Raw genomic sequence first — 24,066 nt, 5'->3', positions numbered from 1 at the left:
GCCACTTCCATCAGAATTGATTATCTTACAGTCTTGTTATTGCCGAGTTACAATTATCTTCTGGTTCTGCTCATTTCACTTAGCATCAGTTCATGTAAGTCTCTCCAAGCCTCTCTGAAATAATCCCGCTGATCGTTTCTTAGAGAACAATAATATTCTGTAACATTCATATACCATAATTCATTCAGCCATTCTCCAACTGACAAGTTTCCAGTTTCTTGCCATTATGAAAAGGGCTGCCACAAACATTTTTGCACATGAGGGTCTCTTTCCTTTCTTTGAGATCTCTTTGGAATATAAGCCCAGTAGAAGCACTGCTTGATCAAAGGATATGCACAGTTTGATACCTTTTTGAACATAGTTCCAAATTGCTCTCCAGAATGGTTCCATTCACAGTTCCACCAAAAGTGTTATCAGTGTCACAGTTTTCCCACATCCCTTCCAATATTCATCATTATTTTTTCCTGTCATCTTAGCCAACCTGAGAGGTATGTAGTGGTATCTCAGAGTTGTCTTAATTTGCATGTATCTGATCAATAGTGATTTAGAGTACTACATATGACTAGAAATGGTTTTAATTTCTTCATCTAAAAATTGCCTATTCATATCCTTTGACCATTTATCAATTGGAGAATGCTTGAATTCTTATAAATTTGAGTCAATTCTCTATATATTTTAGAAATGAGGTCTTTATCAGAACCTTTGAATGTAAAAATGTTTCCCCAGCTTATTGCTTCCCTTCTAATCTTGTCTGCATTAGTCTTGTTTGTACAGAAACTTTTTGACTTAATATAATCAAAATTTTCTATTTTGTGTTCACTGACGAATGCCAGTTCTTCTTTGGCCACAAATTCCTTCCTTCACCACAGATCTGAGAAGTAAACTATCCTTTGTTCTTCTTATTTGCTTTTGATAAACACTTTATGTCAAAATCATGATCCCATTTTGAATTTCTCTTGGTCTGTATGAGATTCACAACTATCATGTATGTGAGTCATGGAAATACACTATCTGGATAAGTACTTCTTTTTTTTCACCATACTTCACTGGTTGATTCAGTTAATTTAAAGCAAATTTTGCTAGATAAACTATTTTTGTTTTCTGTTTTCTACCTCTTCACATTTCTCCTTTGGTAATCTCATTCATTCCAAAGGTTTCAACTATTATGGCTATTACTCCTAATCTGTCTATCTATCCATCTTTCTATCTATCTAGAGCTATATATTCAATTTTCAATTTCTGCCCCACCTCCATCCCCCAACTACATTCCTACATTTCCAATTGACTTTTGAATAACACCTATACTTGTGTGCCAGGCTTCCATTTTAAGTCAATACATTCAAAACAAAACACATTATTATTCACTTAAACTGATGGTTCCATCATCCTTGCAGTCTTTGAGGTCCAGATCTTCAGATTTATTTTACTCTTCGATTTTTTTCATTCCCCAAATCCAATAAAATGACCTTTAATCTTTCTGCTTCCACAATATCTTTCACATCCATTTCTTCCTCCCCCCATATTTTTTTATTCAGAGTGTTCAAGCCCTCAATGTTTCCCACAGGAGCAGTGTAATGACTTTCTAAATGGATTCCATTCTAACAACTCATCCTCCAAAATAACCTTTACATAAATGTAATGTACAGATGTGAATATAACACTATTAAAAATTACAACAACAGTACAATTGGTGGGTCTTCATATCATGTGAGATAAAATGAAAACTTCTTAGTTTGGAGCTTAATGTCTTTGACAAACTTACTCTAATATACACTTCTTATTTATCATTACTCATCATATATTCTATATGCCAGCCATTTTGTACTATTAGCTGTTTTTCAGTCCTTTCCTGACTTGTTCCTCTTCTATATTTGTACAACACCTCACCCTCTTGCCTGAAACTTCACTCACATCTTCCTTTGTTTAAATGACCTTTTTTTGAGTTTCATTTCAGAAGCTTTTGCTTTTTACCAGCTGGAAAGATCCTTTTGCAACAAAGCTTTTGCATAAAGTGAAACACTTTGCAAACCCTAAAATAACATTAAAATGTCAACTATTACTACAAAATTATCCCTTTTTTTTTTTTTTTTTTGCAGTTGAAAGTACTTTCTCACTTGCCCCATATAATCCTCAGCTATATTCCTTTGTTTATGTCTTCATTTTCCTATATCACATTTTACCATATATCATGTTGATTCTTACACATTTCTTATTCAAGTATCAAAAAGTCAAGGAGATCTTATCATAATCTATTTATGCCCAGGGGGTTCATGATATCTTTTTGTTTGTTTTTTGAGGGTTTTCGGGGGTGTGGGTTTTTTTTTTCTTTTAGCAAGTTTATTTTTAAATACACATTACTTTATGAATCATGTTGGGAGAGAAAACTCAGAGCAAAAGGGAAAAACCCTGGGAGAGGTGGGAAAAAAGTGAACATAGCATATATTGATTTACCTTCCGTCTCCTTGGTTCTTTCTGGATGCAGATGGCATTTTCTGTCCAAAGTCTATTGGGATTGCTTTGGATCAGGAACCACTGAGAAGAATCAAGTTTTTCATAGTTGATCATTGCACATTCTTGCTATATTGTTTACAATGTTGTAGTGTTCTTGTTGGTTTTTTGGAGGTCTCTGGAGCAGCCTTCCTTTCAGTAATCACCACAAGATAGCCAGGTGTTTAAGTCCAAATCCTTTATTATCTCCTTCAAAGTCTTGTCTCCTTGCCTGGGGCTTCTGCTAGCTTTCTTGGAGGCCCTTCAAAGTGGCCTTGGTCTCAGTGGGGGAAGCAGGAGGACAGGCCTGCCCCTGGAGTGGTGTTAAGCAAGGAAGAGAGGTCTGCCACCACAGTGGTATGAGATGGAGTGAATGAATCTGGCTGAATTTGTCCCAGTTTATATGCTCTATTACAGTTAAATCCATTCGTCATATTGAGTATAAGCCAGTCATTATATCACAGGGAACCATTATTTGTTGTAAGATTAAATCAATCATACTGAACTAGAGAACTACTAATCACCATGCTAAACTAGATAACTATTGTCTCATCAATTCCACTGTGTTAGCACTTTGTTTCAAGTACACAGTTCTGGGCCATAACACAATATATTCCTGGTTCTGCTTGTTTCATTCAGCATCAGTTCATATAAATCTTTCCAGGTCTTTCTAAAATCAGATTGTTCATCATTTTTTAATAAAACAATAATAGTAGGGGCAGCTAGATTGCACAGTGGATAGAGCACCAACCCTGAAATTAGGAGGATATGAGTTCAAATCTTGTCTCAGACACTTAATACTTACTAACTGTGTGAATCTGGGCAAGTCACTTAATCCCAGTTGCCTCATCAAAATAAATAAATACACACATATATACATACATACATACATACATGCATAATACATACATACATACATACATACATAAAATAAAATAAAACAATAATATCCCATTACCTTCATATACCACAACTTGTTCAGCCATTTCCCAATTGATTGACATCTACTCATTTTCCAGTTCTTTGCCACCACAAAAAGTGTTGCTACAAACATTTTTGCATATGGGTTTTTTTTCTCTTTATAATTTCCTTGGGATACAAACCCAGTAATGGCACTGATGGGACAAAGAGTATGCAGACTTTGATAGTCTTTTGGGCATAATTCCAAATTCCTCTTCATACTAGTTGGATTATTTAATAACTCTACCAACAATGCAGCACTATCCCAATTTTCCCACAATCCCCTCCAACATTTATTATGATCTTTTCCTGTCATTTTAGCCAATCTGAGAGGTGTGAGATGGTAACCCAGAGTTGTTTTAATTTGCATTTCTCTAATCAGTGGTGATTTAGAACATTTTTTTCATATAATCATGTTCACATTATCCCCAAAGTTAGTCAAAAACATCAACCTAAGGTGTAGGCTCTTACTCCATTTTTATATCATGAAGATACTAATGACAAATTTCCTATTGTTCAAGGTGCTAAACTAATAAGGGAACTCTATATAATAATTTAGAAATCTTTGAACATGCCTTTTCTTGCAAAGACAAATTAGACCGTTCTTATTTCCATAGTCCTATATACTCAAAATGCTACTTTGTAACTATTAAAAAATTTCAAATGTTAATATTACACTGACCTTTAATAATGTATGTGCTGTTAGGTTGTTTTCTGTGAATTTTCTAAATCACTGATTGAGTTAATAAAACCTTTTCTATCTAAAGTAAAATAATTAGTTCAATGTTCCACTCAAAAGAAAGCACAATTATAAAAATAATCTCCTTGAATTTAGTAGTATTTATGTGATGTCTTAAATCTACCAAAATGATAGGAATTATTTGATAGGCACAACTTTGTTACATTGATTGTTATACATTATTCAAGGAAATGTTCAGAATGTTAAAAAAAAAAAATGTTTGTAACAAAACACATCATTTTAAATTGCAGGCATTCATCCATATGCTTTTAATGAGTTTATCTCAGATGTGCCTGTTTAGTCCGAGCCCATGGCACCACAAATTTGACAGAAGAATTTTGGAAGGCAGCATGAGCTTTCAAATATTCAGCAAAACCTTCAAAGAAAAGATCAACTATGGAAATGATTACATACTACCTGCTGAATCTACAAATGTCTATCCTGCTCATCAGTGATTGTACTTGGACAATATTTAATTTGAATTTTCGAATTCTTCTTTCTATAAAACTGTGCAATGTTCTGAGGATACAAAGAAAAAAAAATAATGTAGTCACTGTCACAAAAGATTTCATAATCTAGTAAGTGGAATAAATCTATCACTTCTTAATTGTGCACAACTTAGCAACATATTATAGTTGAAAGAATATCAGAACTAAAGCCATAGGCCCCGAGTTCAAATCCTGTTTCTGATGAGAATTAGCTATGATACTTTAGACAAGCCACTTAATCCCCTTAATCTCTTTCCTCCTTGTAAAATGAGGAGTTTGGTCTCTGAAGTGTCTACTAGTTCTAAATCTATAATCCTAGATGCATCCTCTGGTAGAAAGAAGGTGGGGGAAAAACACGTGATGACTATGAGCAAATTGCAACCAATGAGAAAATTCAAAAAAATGTCCTCAAGGAACTATATGATAGGAAAAGAAATCAAATTATTCATGTGGTGAGGATGGGGCATGATATATGAAGAGACAGAATGCTTTGGAAAAATGCATTAAAGGAATATAAGTTTTACATTACTTATTCAGGATTTTTTTAGCCAAAATTAAGGGAGAGGAAGAAAAGAAAATGTAATTGACACTTGTCATTATTATGTATGGAATAATATTATTGTCTTGTCTGTGTCTTAATAGAGATTTTTAATATCTCCTAGATTTCATAAGACAAAGAACGCTGACAAGTAATAGTGACTATGTTACTTAACGCAAATTCATTGGTGAGGGTAAAGGACTCTACTAAAAAAATAATATCATTCATTGCTGTAAAAGGGGTGGGGGAATTTAATCTTGTTAGTATTTGTGTTATAGATTCTTTTGTAGTCTAATAAAGTTTGTGGACGCATTAAGAATGATTTTTTTAAACATACTGAATAAAATACATAGGATTTAAAAGAAAAATTATCTTAAAATATTATATTAAAATACAGTTGTCAAAATATATTTTTTTAAATTTTCATGGAACTCATATTAAGAATTGTCATATAGTATCATAAGTTTATAAAGCACTTTTCTCAAATACAGAGGAAAAGACAAAGACTCAACTTCATATCCCAATTCTGTCCTTTGTTACTCACTTGTGTTTCATTGGGCAAAACCCCCTAACCTTTCTTTGCTTCGGTTTTCTTGCTGGTGAAATAAATTGGAAAGTTGGATTGCAAAACTGAGTATCTCTGGAGTCCATAATGAAATAATAAGATTGTGCCATCTATATGTAACTTAGTTGAAAATACAACCAGCCAGTTTAATACCAGAAAAACCACTTGTGAAAAGACATTGATCATAGACAGCTTGCTCAATTTTAGACTACACTTAATGGGTTTTTTAAAAGCTGTTAATGATTATCTGGAATATTAATAATCCGTCAGTTATATTTATTAAATATTCACTGCTTGGATGGTATTAACTGTTGAACTATAAATGGTATAGTTGGCATGAGGATCTAAGTTCTTGGCTATTTCTTTTCCAGCTGGTAAGATAAATAATATTGCTCCTGCTAATATTTCCTGGGGGGGGGGGGGGGGGGGGGGGGGGGGGGGGGGGGGGGGGGGGGGGGGGGGGGGGGGGGGGAAATCTTTCCTGGTGGGCTGCTGTGATTATTTTATTCTGAGTGTTACTTTTGATGATTTAAGGACAAAGCTGGGGTGAGCTGGGCACAGCTGGCTAACAACTAATAAGCATTTCAAAAGGAGTGATAAATGTTTGTGGAATTGAAAGAAGTCCACAGTCCAACTGAACTTGTAGGAGGTTTAATTCATCTCCAGTAATATTTCAGCTTTTAATCATCTGTTCCCTCTTCCTCTTACAAGTTTTTCACAGCACCTCGTTTTGCATGAGAGCTTTTTCTCCCAGTACTTGGCTATCTTTGTATCATTTTTAATTACTTTCTCCCATCCAGGTTTCCTTCTCCTCCATTCCATATCCTTTACTCTCCCTTGTCTATTTTTAGACAAGTAACTTCATCACTTGGGGCTACACATTCCTAATTTGTAAAATTAAGGGGTTGCACTAAATAATCATCCCTGGGTTGGGCCCTAATTGCTCTTTGGCCTATCAGTATTGAACTGCCTGAAAAACCTGACCTGGGCTCAAACTCCTGGATTATAGTGGATTGTTTTTCTCGACCTCCAAATTAAATTTCTTCATCAAAACCAGAAAAGAACAAATGGAAAACTAAGGCTTTTTCACATTTGATCCTCAGAGGATCAAAGATCTCTTAAATACATAGGCAGGACTTAAACCAGGGTTCATACTCTATGAACTTTGCTATTTGGACTCGAGAAAGAGAATAAGGTAAAATGCTTTGTTAGGTGGGATATTTTAGTCCTGAGAAAGTTAGACAATGAAAAAAATATGTTATATTTTGTTGAGTCATTTTTTCAGTCATGTCCAATTCTCCATGACCCCTTTGGATTGTATTTGCAAGGATGCTGGAGTGGTTTGTGATTTCTTTCTGCAACTCATTTTTATAGATGAGGAACTGAGGCAAATAGAATTAAGTGACTTGCTCAGTATTGCATAACTACTGAGTATTCAAGGACAGATTTGAATTCAGGAAGATGTCTTACTGACTCTGGGCCTGACACTGTGCACTGTGCCACTACTTAGCTACCTTTACTATGTGTATATATATATATATGTATTCATATTTATGTTCATATATATGTATTTATATGTGAATACAACTAATGTACAAAAATTCCCAATCGTTTTCTAATTTATAGAACAGTAAAATTGAATTATAAAAGTCTTGGATTTTTATTTGTTTGCTTTTTTTTTTTTTTTTTAAAGTCTTAAGGCTGAGAGCTACCCTTCTAGCCAGGACAAAAATGGATTCAAGTTCTATCTCTAACTCATACTGGTTACATAAACTGTGTGGGACATTTAATCTCCCAGTGCTTCAAGCATCTCTGAGAATCTAAATTTCAGGAAAAGTGCTTAGCTAGAGAAGGTGTTTCCTCACCAGGAATTATACTATCTCAGTTTTCATCACAAAACAACTTTCTATTCTTAATTTCATCTTATTACCAGTCTCTCCCATAGATCTTCCCAAAGATTGTCCCACAAGTCTGCTTTCATGCTACTAATTATAGGCTGAACTTTAGAAGTAAATGGGTGATACTCTCTGGCTGTCTAGTGCAATTCAGGATAAAATTTATTTAAAATGCTGGCAGATGACCATTTGGCATTATAAAAAAAAAAAGTTTCAACTCTTCCTAAAGAGTATAATGAAATGGTACTCTGTGCACTGTGCCACCACTTAGCTACCTGTACTATATATGTATTCATATTTATGTTCATATATATGTATTTATATATGAATACAACTAATATATAAAAATTCCAAATTTTCTAATTTATAGGACATGAAATTTTTTTAAATAAAAAGGGAGCAATAAACAGAACAATATCCCTGCCAAGCACATACACACCTTACATGAAAATAAGTTCTCAAAAGCAATGCTTTATTTATTCAATAATGTAGATTTGCAAAACCCCCATTTATTATAAAAATAACATGATTCATTAAAAATGTATATTTAAAAAGTTAATAAATATTTGTAACTAGAAAAGAATAATAAAATTTTAAAAATAACAATGCTAAAAAATAAAGAAAATACTTCACTTGACAAAAAGAAAAGTAAATGAGAAAAGAGAAGTGGGAACACTCACTGTTAGTCAATAAAATTTTTTGAGCTTGAGCACCTTTATGTGCAAGTCATTGTTCTGAGTAATGTGGGTCATACAGAGGTGAGTCAGATACATTCCCAGGAAACCTGGAGCTAGTTTTTTAGCAGAGGAGATAAGACATTTATACATGTTAATCAAAATGGCATTTTTGTACCATTGCTTATTTAATAGCTTTATGACCATGTATGGAAATTCTTCTGTGCCCCATACATCCAACAAATAGGATTTATGATTTAGAAATTTAAGGGACCTTGTAAGTCAGTCATTTAGTTCAACTCCTGAATTTTATATATGAGGAAAATGAGGACTAGAAATCTTAAGTAACTTGCTTTGAATCACACAGGTAGAGAGTACTATCTCTGACATGAATATTTACCATATTCTACTGAATATATTCTCCTTCCCTCCCCCTCTAACATTTTCCTCATTTGTAAAATTGAGCAAAAATTAACTTTATCAACTTATCAGAGTTGTTATGGTTTTTTTAAAAAATACATCTAAAACACTGTTGTTCAGTCTTTTCAGTCATTTCTGACTCTTTGTGACTCCATTTCGAGTTTTCTTAGCAAATAATGTGGTAAATTACATAGCTAGATTCACCCTTAGTTTAAGTTCTACCTTTTCCATATATACTTAAATGATTGTAAACCTTTTCTAATGACAAATGAAAGTGATAGTTTCAAAATTTTCTTTCTAGTAGAGCATGCTTTGATTTTTGAAATCTATATTTTACCATAGTAATATGTTAACATGCTGTACTATGGGTAGATAAAAATAATAGGATTAATAGAAAATAAGCTATTGCTTGGGGCTGGATTTCAAATGGGGCTATTATTGCCCAGGTAGATGATAGGGTACTTGAAAATGAAGATGATATATTTTTTTCTTTAGAATATGCCAACCTACAATGGAGAGGGAAAAAAAAAATCAGGCCAGGACCACATATGGGTAAAAAAGGCAAAATGCTTTTTATCTGAGATAAAAATAAAAAATAATAATTTTGAAATGTTGGCTTACTGTCCATTTGTATAGATTAGACATGGAACTTGTTTTCACAGAAGAAATAATCTGGGAAAAGGATGTACTATGTAAAATATACTTCATTGGTGTAGGCCTTACCTTTACCTGTCATAGCCCATCAATTCATTTTTAACCAGTATGGTTCTTGACTATATCTTTCCAAGATGTCTCCATAGAAGCCTTTGCCCAAACACACAGGAGTCCTTCAAAGTGTTGTAGCATTATTCTTTAGAAAGAGATCCTATAATTTCAATAATAGAAGTTAGTCATTGAGTAAACCTATTTCAAATTAAATGCATATTTATATGGGGCCTATAAGGAGATGGAGATAAAAAGAATGGCAAAAATATGGTCCCTGCCCTCAAACAGTTCACATTTTGGTGAGGGAGATAACACACAAAAACAAAACAAAACTATGTACATGTAAGCAAGGGGGGTGAAGGATTAGGAAATATCTCCTACAGGAGACTCAGATCCTTGCATTTGATTTGAGCTTTCAAGGAAGCTAGGAAACAGATGAGCAGGAAGAGCATTTTAGGTATGTGGCATAATGGGTAAAAAGGCTCAGAGTCCATTGGTATATTTTGTTTGTAAGGAAGAATAATAAGTCAGTATGACTAGATTCAATAATATATGAAAGGGAGACTAGTAGGACAGGAAAGGCTTAAACATTAAATTAATATTTCCATGCTTTCTAAAAGTTGTGTGATTGGGAGATGTGGCCAAGTTGATGGAGTGAAGACAGGGATTCCTTGGAGCTCTCCCCCATAAATAATTAGGACTCAAAATAAATTCTAGAGTCGCAAAACTCCCAAAAAGGCAGAGTGAAACAAATTTCCAGGCCAAGACAACTTAACATTGGCAAAAATAAGAGCTATTGAATCAGGAAAAGAGAGAAGCACAGTTCAGCACAAGCCTTATCCCATTAAACCAGGAGCAGCCTTTGGTGTAACTGAATCATTGGTAGTCAGTAGTGGTTTCCAGATCCCTTAGACCACAGACAGTAAGGGGATCAAATAATAGCTAAGAAGGATATTTATAAGGGCCCCTTTCTGGGCACCAGGGACAGGATACTAGTACTTCCTATACTCAGATCTAGATCCAGTCCTGCAAGGTGCAAAAGAAGTATTAAAAAAGTAAGGAGAAAAGATAACTCATAAGGGATTTGATAATGTTAAAGTGTTTATGTGGAAAATGATATCTATTACTCTTAAAAACTTTCTTATTATTAGGGCAGTTAGAAGGAGTATTCATAGAAAGCAAAGATGTGAATTGAATGTAATGGCATGATTATCCAAAAGAAATGAAATTAAGGGATGAGAAAGAAGACTGTCAGATAAATTATGACATAAAAGGAGATTGAAAGATTTTATTGTAGAGAGGAAAATGGGGGAAGTGGGGAGAAGAGGACATAACCTTATTCTCATTAGAATTGGCTCAAAAAAGGAGTTATATACACACTTATTTAAATGTAGAAATCTATCTTGCCATACAGGGAAAATAGAAGAAAAAGAAAGGAGAGCCTATAAAAAGGATGGCAGTTTGGGGGAGGCATAAGTCAGAAGCAAAACACTTTTGAGAATGAATGAAATAAAAGAACAGACAAAGGTGGATAAACAGTGGGAAAACATTGGATGGAGGGAAATACAGAAATGTTGATCATCACTGTGGAAAAAAAAAACCTTTACCGTGAGCTTCTCTGATAAAGACTTTTACACACACACACACACACACACACACACACACACACACACACATACACATGAATAGGAAGTTTTCAGAGAAAGTAATCATAGTTATCTTTAGTTATATAAAGATACTCTCAATTCCAATTGATGAAAGAAATACAAAGTAAAATAACTGAATTGCTACCTCATATCTGTCATACTGGCTAATGTAACAGAAAAGGAAAATGATAAATGTTGGAAAGAGTGTGGGAAAATTGCAATATTAATGTGTTATGTGTACTAATTTTTTCAGTATTCTGTATAGCAATTTGTAATTATGCCCAAAGTACTATAAAACAGTTTGGTGACAAAGAATTTTAAAATTGCTTTTATATGTAATTGGGAAAAATAAGATGTTGAATATGATTTTAAAAGAATATAAATAAAAATATGATTTAAAAAGAAAAAAACTGATTTATTCTTAGTTTGGAAATGGAGATACCACAAACTTTCTTTTTATACTATCTTGTTTTGTTTTATGTTTTAGACTTCATGTTCTCTTATATTTAAGATTTATGTTAAATTAAGTGAAATTCAAAATATATTTTTATCTGTGTCATAGATTTGTGTTTGTTATCAAGTGCTCCTTTGAGTTATATTTCACCAACTGGTTCTATAAAATCATAAGTCTTTTAGCAGAAATAGACTTCTCTCATGGTAATTCCACATTGGTCTTTAAATATTTGGAGAAAATCATAAAAATTTGCTGATTTGCATTGACTCAAATTTGGGCAGTTTAAATTGACTACTCTCCAGCCATCATTTTGTCAGCCTCTGTTTACCCCTCTACTTCTCAGTGATCATATTTTCATACTCTTTTAGGCTCCAGTGTAAACTGTTTTCCACATGGTCAGGAGAGATTGTTTTGTCTTACTATATCACTTGTGTCTGTATCAGAAGATTCAGTCTCTCTGGGAAGAGCTTCTAAGTTTTTTTTTTTTTTTGTTTTGTTTTTTTGTTTGTTTTTTTTGCACTTTCCACAGCTCGTTAAAATTTTCCTCATTCTTTATAAATTATTCCTTATCTCTCTCCCTTCTTTTCTACTTCAGGGGGGAAAAAGTTCTACCTATGTTATAAAGTTAATCTCTCTACTTGCATTCCTGATCGGATTTCCTCTAGGGTTTTTGATTAATCCATTGTAGGGTCATCCACCTTCAGATTTCTAAGTTTCTCCTCCACTTCTTTATTTCTCTTTGCCACAAACTTACCCATTTATTGTAACCAAGGAGTAGCTTTTATGAAAAGGAGAAAAAAATGCAAAAGTACTGGATCTGGTGCCAAAGGAGTTAGGATTAATCCTCAATTTTATTTATTTATTTTTTTAATAGCCTTTTATTTACAGGATATATACATGGGTAACTTTACAGGATTAACAATTGCCAAACCTCTTGTTCCAATTTTTCACCTCTTACCACCCCCCCGCCCCCTCCCCTAAATGGCAGGATGACCAGTAGATGTTAAATATATTAAAATATAAATTAGATGTACAATAAGTATACATGACCAAAACGTTATTTTGCTGTAGAAAAAGAATCAGACTCTGAAATATTGTACAATTAGCTTGTGAAGGAAATCAAAAATGCAGGTGTGCATAAATATAGGGATTGGGAATTCAATGTAATGATTTTTAGTCATCTCCCAGAGTTCTTTTTCTGGGCATAGAATCCTCAATTTTATACTTACTTTCTGAGTGAACTTGGAAAAATCAGTTAAGATATAAGTACCTCAGTTTTCTGGACACTCTTTTGTCTTTCTCCTTTCCCTATTAGCACAATGCCTAGAACATGGTAAATACTTTATAAATGCTTATTGACTGACTGAACTTTATCTTATTCACATGTTTTCGGACATCTCACATAAATGTCTTTCATGATTTTATCCATAAAAGACAAGAATGATTCCTCATTTATACCACTAAAATGGCATTGATCACAAGTGCCTATTTTATAGGTGGTTGTGTATACATTTAATATCACCTATTTTAATGTTAAGTTCCTTGAGAACCATGATAATATTTTATACTTCTTTATATCTTACATTATTTTTCCATAAGTACTCAGTGAATATTTGTTGCCTTAATAAATGAGCTTTTTTGTGTGCAAGAGTGATAAGATGATATAAAGTAATAAGTAGTCCTAAGTCAGTGTCTTTTTTTGTGCAATAAAATGTAAATAAGCATTTATCTCCAGCTGCTGATGAAAATGTTCAGATGTCACATAAGATCCCTGTGTATAGGATCTTTTTTAAAATTTTAGTTTGTTTATTTTTTTGTTTCTGGTAATTATATATACAGACTCTAGAAGAGTACTTGACAAAGAGCAGGTGATTAATAAATGCTTATTGATTGATTAGAATAACATGAACTAAATTTTGATAGATAAATGTATCAGAAAGTGGGGGGGGGAATGCTGGTCTTTGAGTCAGGAAGATCTGAATTTAAATCTTATTTCTGACACATCCTGTGTAGCCCTGGGTAAATTATTTCACCTTTGTTTTCCTTAGTTTCTTTTTTTTTTTAATATATATTTTAAAAAATTTCAAAACATATGCAAAGTTAATTTTCAACATTCATCTTGAAACCATTTTGTTCCAAATTTTTCTCCATCTCTTACTCCCAAACCCCTCCCCTGGATGGCAAGTGATCTGGTATATTTAAATATGTGCAATTCTTTAAACATTATTTTTATTAAAGCTTTTTATTTTTTAAAACATAGGCATTAATCCTTAAAAAACCTTGTTAGTTTTTTCCCTTTCTTCTCCCACCCTCTCCCCTAGTAGTCCAATAGATATTAAACATGGTAGAAATATAAGTTAAATCCAATATATGTATACATATTTATACAATTATCTTGCTGCACAAGAAAAATAAAATCAAACTGGAAAAAAATGACTGAAAATGCTATGTTGTGAACCACACTCAGTTCCCACAGTCCACTCTCTGGATCTAGATGGCTCTCTTCAAGATCATTGGAACTGGCCTGAATCATCTCATTGTTAAGAAGAGCCACATCCATCAGAATTGATCATAGTATAATTTTGTTGTTGCTGTATACTATGATCTCTTGGTTCTACTCATTTCCCTTAGCATCAGTTCATGTAAGTCTTTCCAGACCTCTCTGAAATCATCCTTGTACAGTTCTTCTAAACATATTTTCACATTTAGTGTACTGCACTAATGTTTCTTTCCATGTGTATTTTATAAACAATTGATTTCCAAATCATTTGTCTAATTTTACTTGTCTAATTTCTAATTTAAAAAGATTAGCTGCATCAACATTGGTTTTTTTTCTCAAACTATTCTCAAAAAGGTATGATTTCTCCAAAGTTCTAAATCCCAGTTATATTTTCCTTTTCTGCCTTTGTCATTTCAATCATACAAAACTTTTCCTAATTTTAAATCAATCTGTAACTATAAAGTACTTGTATTAGGTCTAAATTAGACATGTTCTCATTCCCACAATTAGTCATTGGAAACAAACATTATCCGTGAAATAGTACTTAATCCTCCTTTGCAAATCTTTAACTTTAATGAAAAATATGTAGTTCAATCCAATATAATGATTTTAAAAAATAATTATATCCTTTACTCAGTAATCCGTTTCTTTTTAAATGACATTGATGAAAATAAGCAATTGTATATGAGATTTTTAATTCAAAATCTAAAAAGTTAATAACAAGGTATTGAGAGATGTATACTAATTTTAATTTAAAAAGCAATGTTTCTATTTCAGCCAAAAAGTTGCATAGATGGTATTCTTCTGAGGAGTAATTGTTTAAACTGCTCTGAGCATGAAGTAGAATGGGAAGGAAAGAATATTGGTGGCAGGTGGGTGATCCTACCATCTTTTCTTTTCTTCCTCTAAAACTAGAGTCATTACTGACATCTCCTGACACAACTAAAATTAGTTTCAAGAGTGCAATTTTCATTGACAAAAGTGAATTCCTGGCATTTAAATATTCATTGCAAAGTGTTCTTTGAGTCTAGAAACTTGGTCTCTATAACCAACAATGATAAGGATAGAGATTGGCTTAACTGTGGAGAGAAATAACATAGGTAGGACATGCTTTTCTGGAATCTTCAACAAAAGTAAGGTTTGGATAAATCAAAAATCCATGCAAAAGGGAAATGTTTAAGACATTCTTACATGCCTTTCATAATGTACTAAAATGGATTACAGTTGGATTGAGTGTGAAAGTTGAAAGATCTCTCAGAGTTAATCTAACTCCAACCACCCTCATTTTTATATATGAAAAAAATAAGGCCTTCAAAGGTGAAATAACTTTCTGTGTAGTGATAAGAGGCATAAATGGAAATAAAATCTCTAATTCAGATGTCATTACAACTTAATGCTTTGGCTGTCTTCATTGACCTTTCCTCCTTTAGAAAGATATCTACTTTGAATATGATTTTTTTTCCTATTACTATGTTTTTAGAAGACTTGTTTGAATGTTGGGTTTAGATTCAAGAGAACTTTGATTTTTTTTTTCCATTTCTAATACTTATTAGCCATTCAATGATGAGAAAATGACTTAAGAGATAGTTTATTTATTTCTTTTTTTTCCCTGTCAGGGTCACACAGCCAGGAAGTGTTAAGTGTCTGAGACCAGATTTCAACTCAGGTCCTCCTGATTTTAGGGCTGGTGTTCTATCCACTTCACCAACTAGCTGTGCCTAGTTTATTTATTTCAAGACAACAAGGAGCCTGGAGTGAAGGTCTAGATGTAGCTTAATTCTGTCTTTTTGGGTAGCTTTTTAAGTATCTTAGTTTCCTCCCAGATATAGAGTAATTAAAAATGAAAAATGACACTGAAGTTAAAAACCTGAGGAATCTGAAGAATGGTGGTTCAGAAATAAGGAAGAGGAATCTAAAAGAGGAGTAGAGAAAAAAAATTGGAACACAGTTCTGCTCACATTATAATGTGGTTGCTCAGTCATGTCTGACTCTTTAAGAGCCTGTGGATCATAGTGCACCAATAATGATCCTTGGGTATTCTTGGCAAAGGTTCTTCTAAATGAATTGACATTTTCTTCTCCAGTAACTTAAGGCAAATAGAGGTTAGATGACTAGCTCTGGGTCTATGTTCCTTTCAGTAGTTGGTTATGAAGCTCTTTCCAGATTTCCTTGGTCAGTTTTCTCAACCAGTGGCTCTCTTCCTATCTGCCAAGCTGCACTTGAAGAACTAACATCAGTTCTATTGCTTGAACAATTCTGTTTTGTTGATTAATATGACTATCTGTATTTTTTCTTTAATTGCTGATTATTACTTTCTGGTTGATGCATCTATGACCTTTTCTGTCTTTTTCATTCACTTTTTGATTATTTTCTCCTTTGAATTTATCAGTTTAACTCTCATTTAATTTCTGGTTAGAAACCCATTTTAGTTTTTATGATTTACAGTATTTCTGACAAAGCAAGGTATCCTAGGTTGTAATGTTCTCTTGTTTCAGTTTTCTTGGGGTTCTCTGGGAGCAGGCTTCTTTTCAGTTCAGTAGTCACCACATGAGTAGCCAGGGGTTAAAGCCAAATCCTTTATTGTCTCTTTCAAAGTCTTGTCTCCTTTCCTGGGGCCCGGTTAGCTTTCTTAGAGGCCTATCTCTCTCCTTGGTTCCGAGAGCTTCAGCTCTCGCCTGGCTTTTCAGCCCTCCGAATCTCTCCAAATAAATCCTGGCTAAGGCTCTTCCCTTATATGCTCTACACTGAATATAAACCAAACATTATGTCACTAGGAAACCATTATTTGTTGTAAGATTAAATCAATCATACTGAACCATGCTAAATTAGATAACAATTGTCTCCTCAATTCCATTTAGTACCTTGTAAGAATCTTTTGTTTTAAGTTCAGAGTTCTGGCCAGTAACACTAGATGATTCACTAATTAATATAAATAAACCCTACTCAATAAACTGAAGTGGCTCTCTATTACTTTCATGATCAAATAAAAAATACCCTATTTAGCACCGAAAGCTCTTAACCGAACCTTACTCCAATCCTTCTACAGTTATGTCTTAGTGTCCATCAACTGGCCTTTTAATCCAATGACAGTAGCTTCCTTGATGTTTCACAAGCAAGTCTATCTCTCAGCTCCAGATATTTTCTCTTACTGTCCCCCAAACCTATGACACCTTTGTTCCTCAACTGTGTCTATTGACTTCCTGACTTCCTTTAAATCCACACTAAAACCCTATCTTCGCAGGAACATTGCCCAATTCCTTTTAACTCTAACTTCCTTATTTTTGTTCTTACCTATTTTTCCTGAATAGCTTATTTATACATAATTGTTAGTTCTCTCTCCTATTGGGTTGTAAATTCCTTGAGGACTTGGACAATTTTTGCCTCTTTTTTTCTCATCCCTTACAGCACAGTAATTGGCACTAGGTAAGTGTTAAATAAATATTTATTTACTGATTGAAAAGATACCTTGGAAAGGAATCATGTTAATCTCCTCCATTATATTCATATAATTTATGCAAATAGAACTCAGCTAGATAGAGAAATACAAAAGCGTTGGTATTGGTATCCCATTCTCTTTCCCACCAGAAGCATATGATAAACCTATTCTGATTTAGTCCAGTTATATGTATTTTTCCCCTTTCAGAGAAATTTCATTGTGCTACTAAAAAAAAATTGACATTTAAAAATGCTTTATAAAATAGCCTTTTGATGTAGGCATTGCAGTTGTTGTTATTCTGATTTTACAGATCAGGAAACTGAGTAGTTATGACTTTCCTGGTTATCATACTACGAGAAATATAGCTTAATGACAGGAGTTCAACCCCAGTCTCCCTGAGTCTAAAATGCTAGAATTCTGTTAATTATACCACATTCCTCTTCCCTGGGGCATCATATCAGTGGAGACAATTATAGTGATTACAGGAGTAATCTACAATCTATAGATTATTTATAATCTATAATCACCATAATTACCAGGTGGCACATTAGATAAAGCTGGTGGCCCAGAGTCAGGAAAGTTGAAATTCAAATCAATTATTAGATATATGCTAACTATGTGAACTTGGGCATATCACTTAACCTCTGTTTGCCTCAGTTTCCTCAATTCTAAAGTGGGGATGATAATAATAGCTATATTTCAGGGTTATTCTGAAGATCAAAAGATATAATTGTAAAGAATTTAGCACATTGCCTGACATATAGTATGCACTATATAAATGGGTAGTTTTTATTAACATTATTATCATTATTATTTATATCAATTTGATGACTGCTCAGGACATCAGAATTTACTGTATAAGTACATTATTTTACCAAAACCATATGGATGTTTACATATTAAACCATAAATTAACACAAGTTTGTCAGGAAACTGCCATTTCTTAATTAAAAACAAAGTCTTGAAACTCTGAGAAGACTTGCATATATTACTACAAAATGAAATTAGCAGAGCCAGGTCATTGTGCACAATAATAATATTGTATGATTATCAATTGTGAATGATTTAGCTATAGTTGGAAATATAGTGTTATGTATAATGTCTCAAAGTGGTTGGCTTCTCAGGGAGGGAGTGAATAAGAGAGGAAATTAGAAGTCAAAAATTATAAAAATTAATGTTACAACTCTTTTTTACATGTAATTGAAAAAAATATTTTAAAATTCTCTAAAAAGTTCCCTTCAATTATCTCTATAGAACTTTACTTATTTATGTGCATATTCCTTTCAAAGTTATTCCTGTCTTTTCAGCTTATCCCTGTCTTGACTTGAAAATACCATGGGAATTTTACTGAACATAGAGTTTCTTCTCTGGCTCTATGTTGATATTATTAGGACATTTGGAATGCCCATCATTTTTACTTCATTATAAACACTTGACAAATTTGTCTTTCATTTATTTATCTATCTAAAAATATCCTTTATGCTCTTTTACAAGACTTGCTTGGTCACATGACTGCAACTCCATGTGATCATCTCCACATTGCCCTTTGTGTAATGCTATATACATGCATACATAAATGCATTTGCCTTATTAAAAGTTCTAAAATATGATAAAACTATTTTGTTTTATTTCATAGAATTTGGGAAGTAAAAATGGAAGATTTCAAAGACATTAAATATATTGACGTATGTGTGTGGTTGTGTGTGTCTTTTTATACACACACACACAATCACACACATATTTAGTTCATAATTTTGATAAGATTTTCAGACTGAGGATTCCACTCTAAATAATTCTCTTTTCCTTTGTTACCTCATTTTAGAAACTTTCCTGACTTAAAAATTCTGTAGAATTTTGCTGTAGTAATATTATATCTAAATATTGTTTTGTCTAGGTTGCTATTAAATTTTCTTATTCAAAAAAGAAAAAAAAAAGAAAGTAAAAGTTATCTTTTTCTTTCGGCAATTTCCAGTAGAGTTAGGAACCCTGCTGAATCGTATTTTGAAGAATAGCTTTCCAACTGTAACTATATAAAGAGAGGGATATGTAGTCTTGAGGATGATAATGACAGTTCTTTATGTAGAACACATTAACCCAAGGCAACTTACATTTCATTAAATATATAGGTCATATTCAAAGTAAATTACTAATATCTTTACATGTTAAAAGAGAAAAAATGTGATAGTAAGGAAATAATAAAAACATTGAAATGTTTCTGTTTAATTTCATCTATTCATGAATATGAATTCACTATTTAAATCGAAATGAATCTTGATTCCCCTCCTTATTTTGCTTCCTATGATTAATTTTCATTTTTATCTTTACTGCTTTTCTATTCTCACCTTTTGACAAATGAAAAAAGGTAAACTATCGATGAAAATGTAAATATAGTACTTTTTCAGTCTTTGTCTTCCATTCTATCTTGCATACTATTGCTAGTCAACACTGTTTTCATTATCATCTCAAAACCCTGCAGAAACACTCCTACTGCTTACCTAATAAAGTCTAAAATTCATCTAGTTTTCAGTACTCTACATAATCTGTTTTTCTCCATATAACTAACCTTATTTAGTTTTGGGGGAAAAAATTGAAAATTTGAATTTTCAGTTTGAAAAAAGTTATTAAATCACTGTTGTATGTAAGGTACTATGCTTTGAGGTTATCGATGACAATGACAATAAGACAAAATCATACCCTAAAAAGTTAAACAATCCTTGCTTTTAACTATCTAACATTTGGATTGATATACACAGACATGAATGTCTAAAAAGTACCAATAAGAAGGAAGTATAAGTTTAGAATGTATGAGAGAGAGAGAGAGAGAGAGAGAGAGAGAGAGAGAGAGAGAGAGAGAGAGATATGAATGGAAGTAGGATTTCAGTTGTTAAGCTTATAGACATGCCACAATTAAGGGAGATGTTAAGAAATAAAATCCTTCATGCCCTATCACTTCTTTGAACTTTTGTTTTTTACTTAGAATTAGTACCATTTCACTTAAAATTTGATCAACCCTCGACTTATATTATTCTCTTCCTCCATATGTACGTATCTTTTTTTTTCCTCAACAAGATTATCATTTCTTTGAAAAATTTACTTATATTTTTCATGATCATTTATATTTGACTGAAATAGACACATGATGCAGATCCAAGAATCTGAGAAAACTGATGAACAAGGAGATCAGAGTTTGAGGGGATATCACTGTTTATACTGAAGTCAGCAAATAATGAGAACAGGGAATAGGGTAACAAGGAAAATCTTGAATAAGGAATTACAGTGGAAAAAGTAGGAAGGTATCCTAGAAGCAAATAGATTATAGCAAGGATTTAGATCAAGATGAATCAACTGGAACTCAATGAAGAGACTTCAGAGTTTTATGGCAAAATAAAGGGAAGGTTTCTATATAAATAATATAGGAGGAAATAGAGATGAACTGCATCTACAAAACTGTATGGCACTTTTTAATGATTACATAGTGTTCACATTAGTAAAACCTCATTTTAAACATCAATATCCAAAAAAGGTGTTAAATGACTGCAAATTATGGAACATTAAAATCTTAAGAATCTAAAAATTTCAGCTGATCTGATTACAATAGAAAGATGTATTATGTGCTTAAATAAGCTGTTGTGTGCTGTGAAACATTGTTTTCATGTAAAGAAATTATCAGATATGTATGCCTAGAAAAGAAGGTGGGCCCATTTATGCAGTAATAGACAAAAGAGATGATGGGCTCTGGGGCTCCCATCCTGTTTACAATATTATCAGTAAAGAAATAGTTTTCTGCTTCTCTGGGTAGATCATTTATGGAGCATTTACATAAAGAGATCAAGGAAAGATCACATAGGATCCCAAAAGCCTATTTGAGGATACCTGCAAATATCTTCCCATAGAAGGCCTTCTGAATTCCATAGTTCTTGTGAAGCTTTTCTCTTATTTACTATCTTATTGTAATAAGAACATTTCAGTATTTCAAAGAAAATTATATGACCTGCCTACTTCACCAGATTATTGTGACAATCAAATAAGTCAATATATGTACTTTCCAAATCTTAGAACAAATCTTATTATCCTCAATTTACAGATGAGAAAACAGACTAAGGAAAGTTAAGTGATTAACTAGGTCACATTGCTAACAAATGGTACAACTAATATTTGAACCCAGATCTTTGCCTTATAACTCCTGAGTTTTTTGTGCTATAAGATGGTACTTTAGTAATAAAAAGCAAGAATTCTGAAGAATTTTATATACTACACTGATAGTATAATAGTAAATAAAATGTGATTGCTTAAGGTACTATCTTGCTTGATTTATGTACATTTTAGAAAACTTGGTCTTTTATAAGTATATAATTTATACATGTATATTATAATTTTTTAAAAAAGTGATCATGAATTAGGAAGGATGGTTGTCGTTTTACCATCTTACAGACTGAAATTTAAAAAAAAAAAAAAAATAAATACTTTCCCCAAAGTCTCAAAGCTGATAAGTCCCAAATCTTGGGAATAGAATCTGAGTACTCTGACAGTTAATTCAATTTCCATTGTGTCAAGCTACATTTTCCTATCATTTAATTCAAGATTTTATTTATGGAATTTTCTATAAATCATGTATCAGGTTTCTACTATACTTTAAAATAAAATTTGACTTATAATACATCCTGCTGTGGGTGCAAATCAGCCTGAATATTTGACCTTCCTATTCATGGTTTAGAGTGTTTCACAGAGATGATACAGTTCTCTACAATATCCTAAGGGTTATTGAGAAAACCTAGTTGTGTAATAGGAGAAATAGACTGCAGTATATTGCATGAGCCCCTTGATATCAGATAAGCATGTCAGCTAGCTTCCTGGATCCTAATCTAATGCATTATCTGTTTGGCTGGAAAGACTGTCAATAAGAAGGCTCCTTCAATATGTTGTGATTATCTAGTTGCTCAATACATCAAATGTTTTTCCTAAATAATAATATTTGTTCTTTTGACTTTTTTTTTAATTTACAAGAATTTAGGCATTTTGTTACTTCAAATGACCTGACATTAGGAAGCATATTCTCCAGGTGCTAATTGATTTTTTTAAATCAAGAATGACCTGTAATGAATATTTTGTTTGTTGTTTTTCAGTAGTTTTCAATTGTGTGTTATTCTTTGTGACTTTCTTTGAGGTTTTCTTGGTAGATATGCTGTAGTGGTTTGTCATTTCCTTTTCCAGCTCATTTTATAGATGAAGAAATTGAGGCTAACAGCGCTAAGTAGCTTGCCCAGAATAACACAGGTAGTTAAGGCCTGATTTAAACTCAGATTTTCCTGACTCCAGATCCTGCACTCTACTCACTATTCCACTTAGCTATCTAGATGTTGTTTAATTGATTGCAAACATTAAATCACACTTAAAGAATATGATTTTTTAAATTTACTGCTTTAACTGATGTATTCCAGTCATTTTAGTGTATATGATCATATTAACCAATTATTTTTTGTCATATAGAAAACTTCAAAGTGCCTCATTCAAAAACAACCTTGGTGAATTAAGAAACTATCTTAAACTGCTATGAAAGTAGATTTTCTTTCCTAGGCTAATTTTAAAAGAAAATATTTAGTATGGGATTATGATATAGCTCATGATTTTCCAAACCATTATTTCAGGTTTTATTGATAATTTTCCTCTTTACATCATTCAAAGCAAAATATCCTAACACAGTGCCACATCTGACAGTATATATAATATACGCTGATAATCAGTACCTCTCTACTTAGCATAGAATTTCTGTATCTGTATTCTGTTCTCAAGATTAGCTATGACAATTGACATTAATGATATTTCTCTTATGTTTTTAACTGTGATCATGAGTTACATGATTACATGTACATATATTACAAATACATATATTGATCTGATGAATCTTTTTGTTTCATTCTTTATCAATCCATATAGATGTTTCATGCTTTTCTGATTTTTTCATGCTTGTTAAATATAAATTTTGTTTTCAATCTTCTTCTCAACATGTTTAGAATAACAGCAATGTCAAGAAAGAGCAAACTTTTTTTTTATTATTTCAGGAATTTCCTTATTTTGTAGTGCATGCTACACTATAAAATTTCTAGGCAGATTCTGTCTAATTCCAAAGAGTTTTGTTTGCTCAACAAACTCTTAATAATAAACCTATATATTATTTGAGTGTAATAGAGTTTTCATGTAACAGAGTTTGCAAGCATATACTGAAAATAAGGGAATGGGATTATTTTAGATTGTACCTTATTAGTAGCGATATATGCTACTGACTTTTTTTAAAGCAAGTGAGATTTTTCTTATGGATTACAAACATAAAGAATTTTTTTAAGTTGGCATATTTGACCATAGTATATTATTTGATTTTTAATAGTTTGACTTGAGATAACTGAGAAATTGCTATGAAATATATTGACCTGAACATAGGAAACATATTTTCCTTTCAATTTATAAAACTTGATTGCAGTGTCTTTGTTTCAGAGAAATGTCATTCTAGAATTTTAGTCTAAATTCAGAGGTGCCCCATATTCATACCAAAAATAGTAGATTT

At 32.5% G+C, this 24,066-nt stretch overlaps 1 protein-coding gene across 3 annotated transcripts in view; it reads left to right on the top strand.

The window, feature by feature from the left end:
• Positions 1 to 24,066, top strand: part of FAM83B (family with sequence similarity 83 member B) — a 105,217-nt gene that overhangs the window by 67,981 nt on the left and 13,170 nt on the right. The window lies entirely within an intron of this gene.

Source organism: Sarcophilus harrisii, chromosome 4 (genome assembly GCF_902635505.1).
Source record: "Sarcophilus harrisii chromosome 4, mSarHar1.11, whole genome shotgun sequence".
In the NCBI taxonomy this organism is placed as follows: domain Eukaryota; kingdom Metazoa; phylum Chordata; class Mammalia; order Dasyuromorphia; family Dasyuridae; genus Sarcophilus; species Sarcophilus harrisii.
Note: the sequence above shows the minus strand (reverse complement) of the source record. Positions and strands in the feature narration are given on the sequence as shown.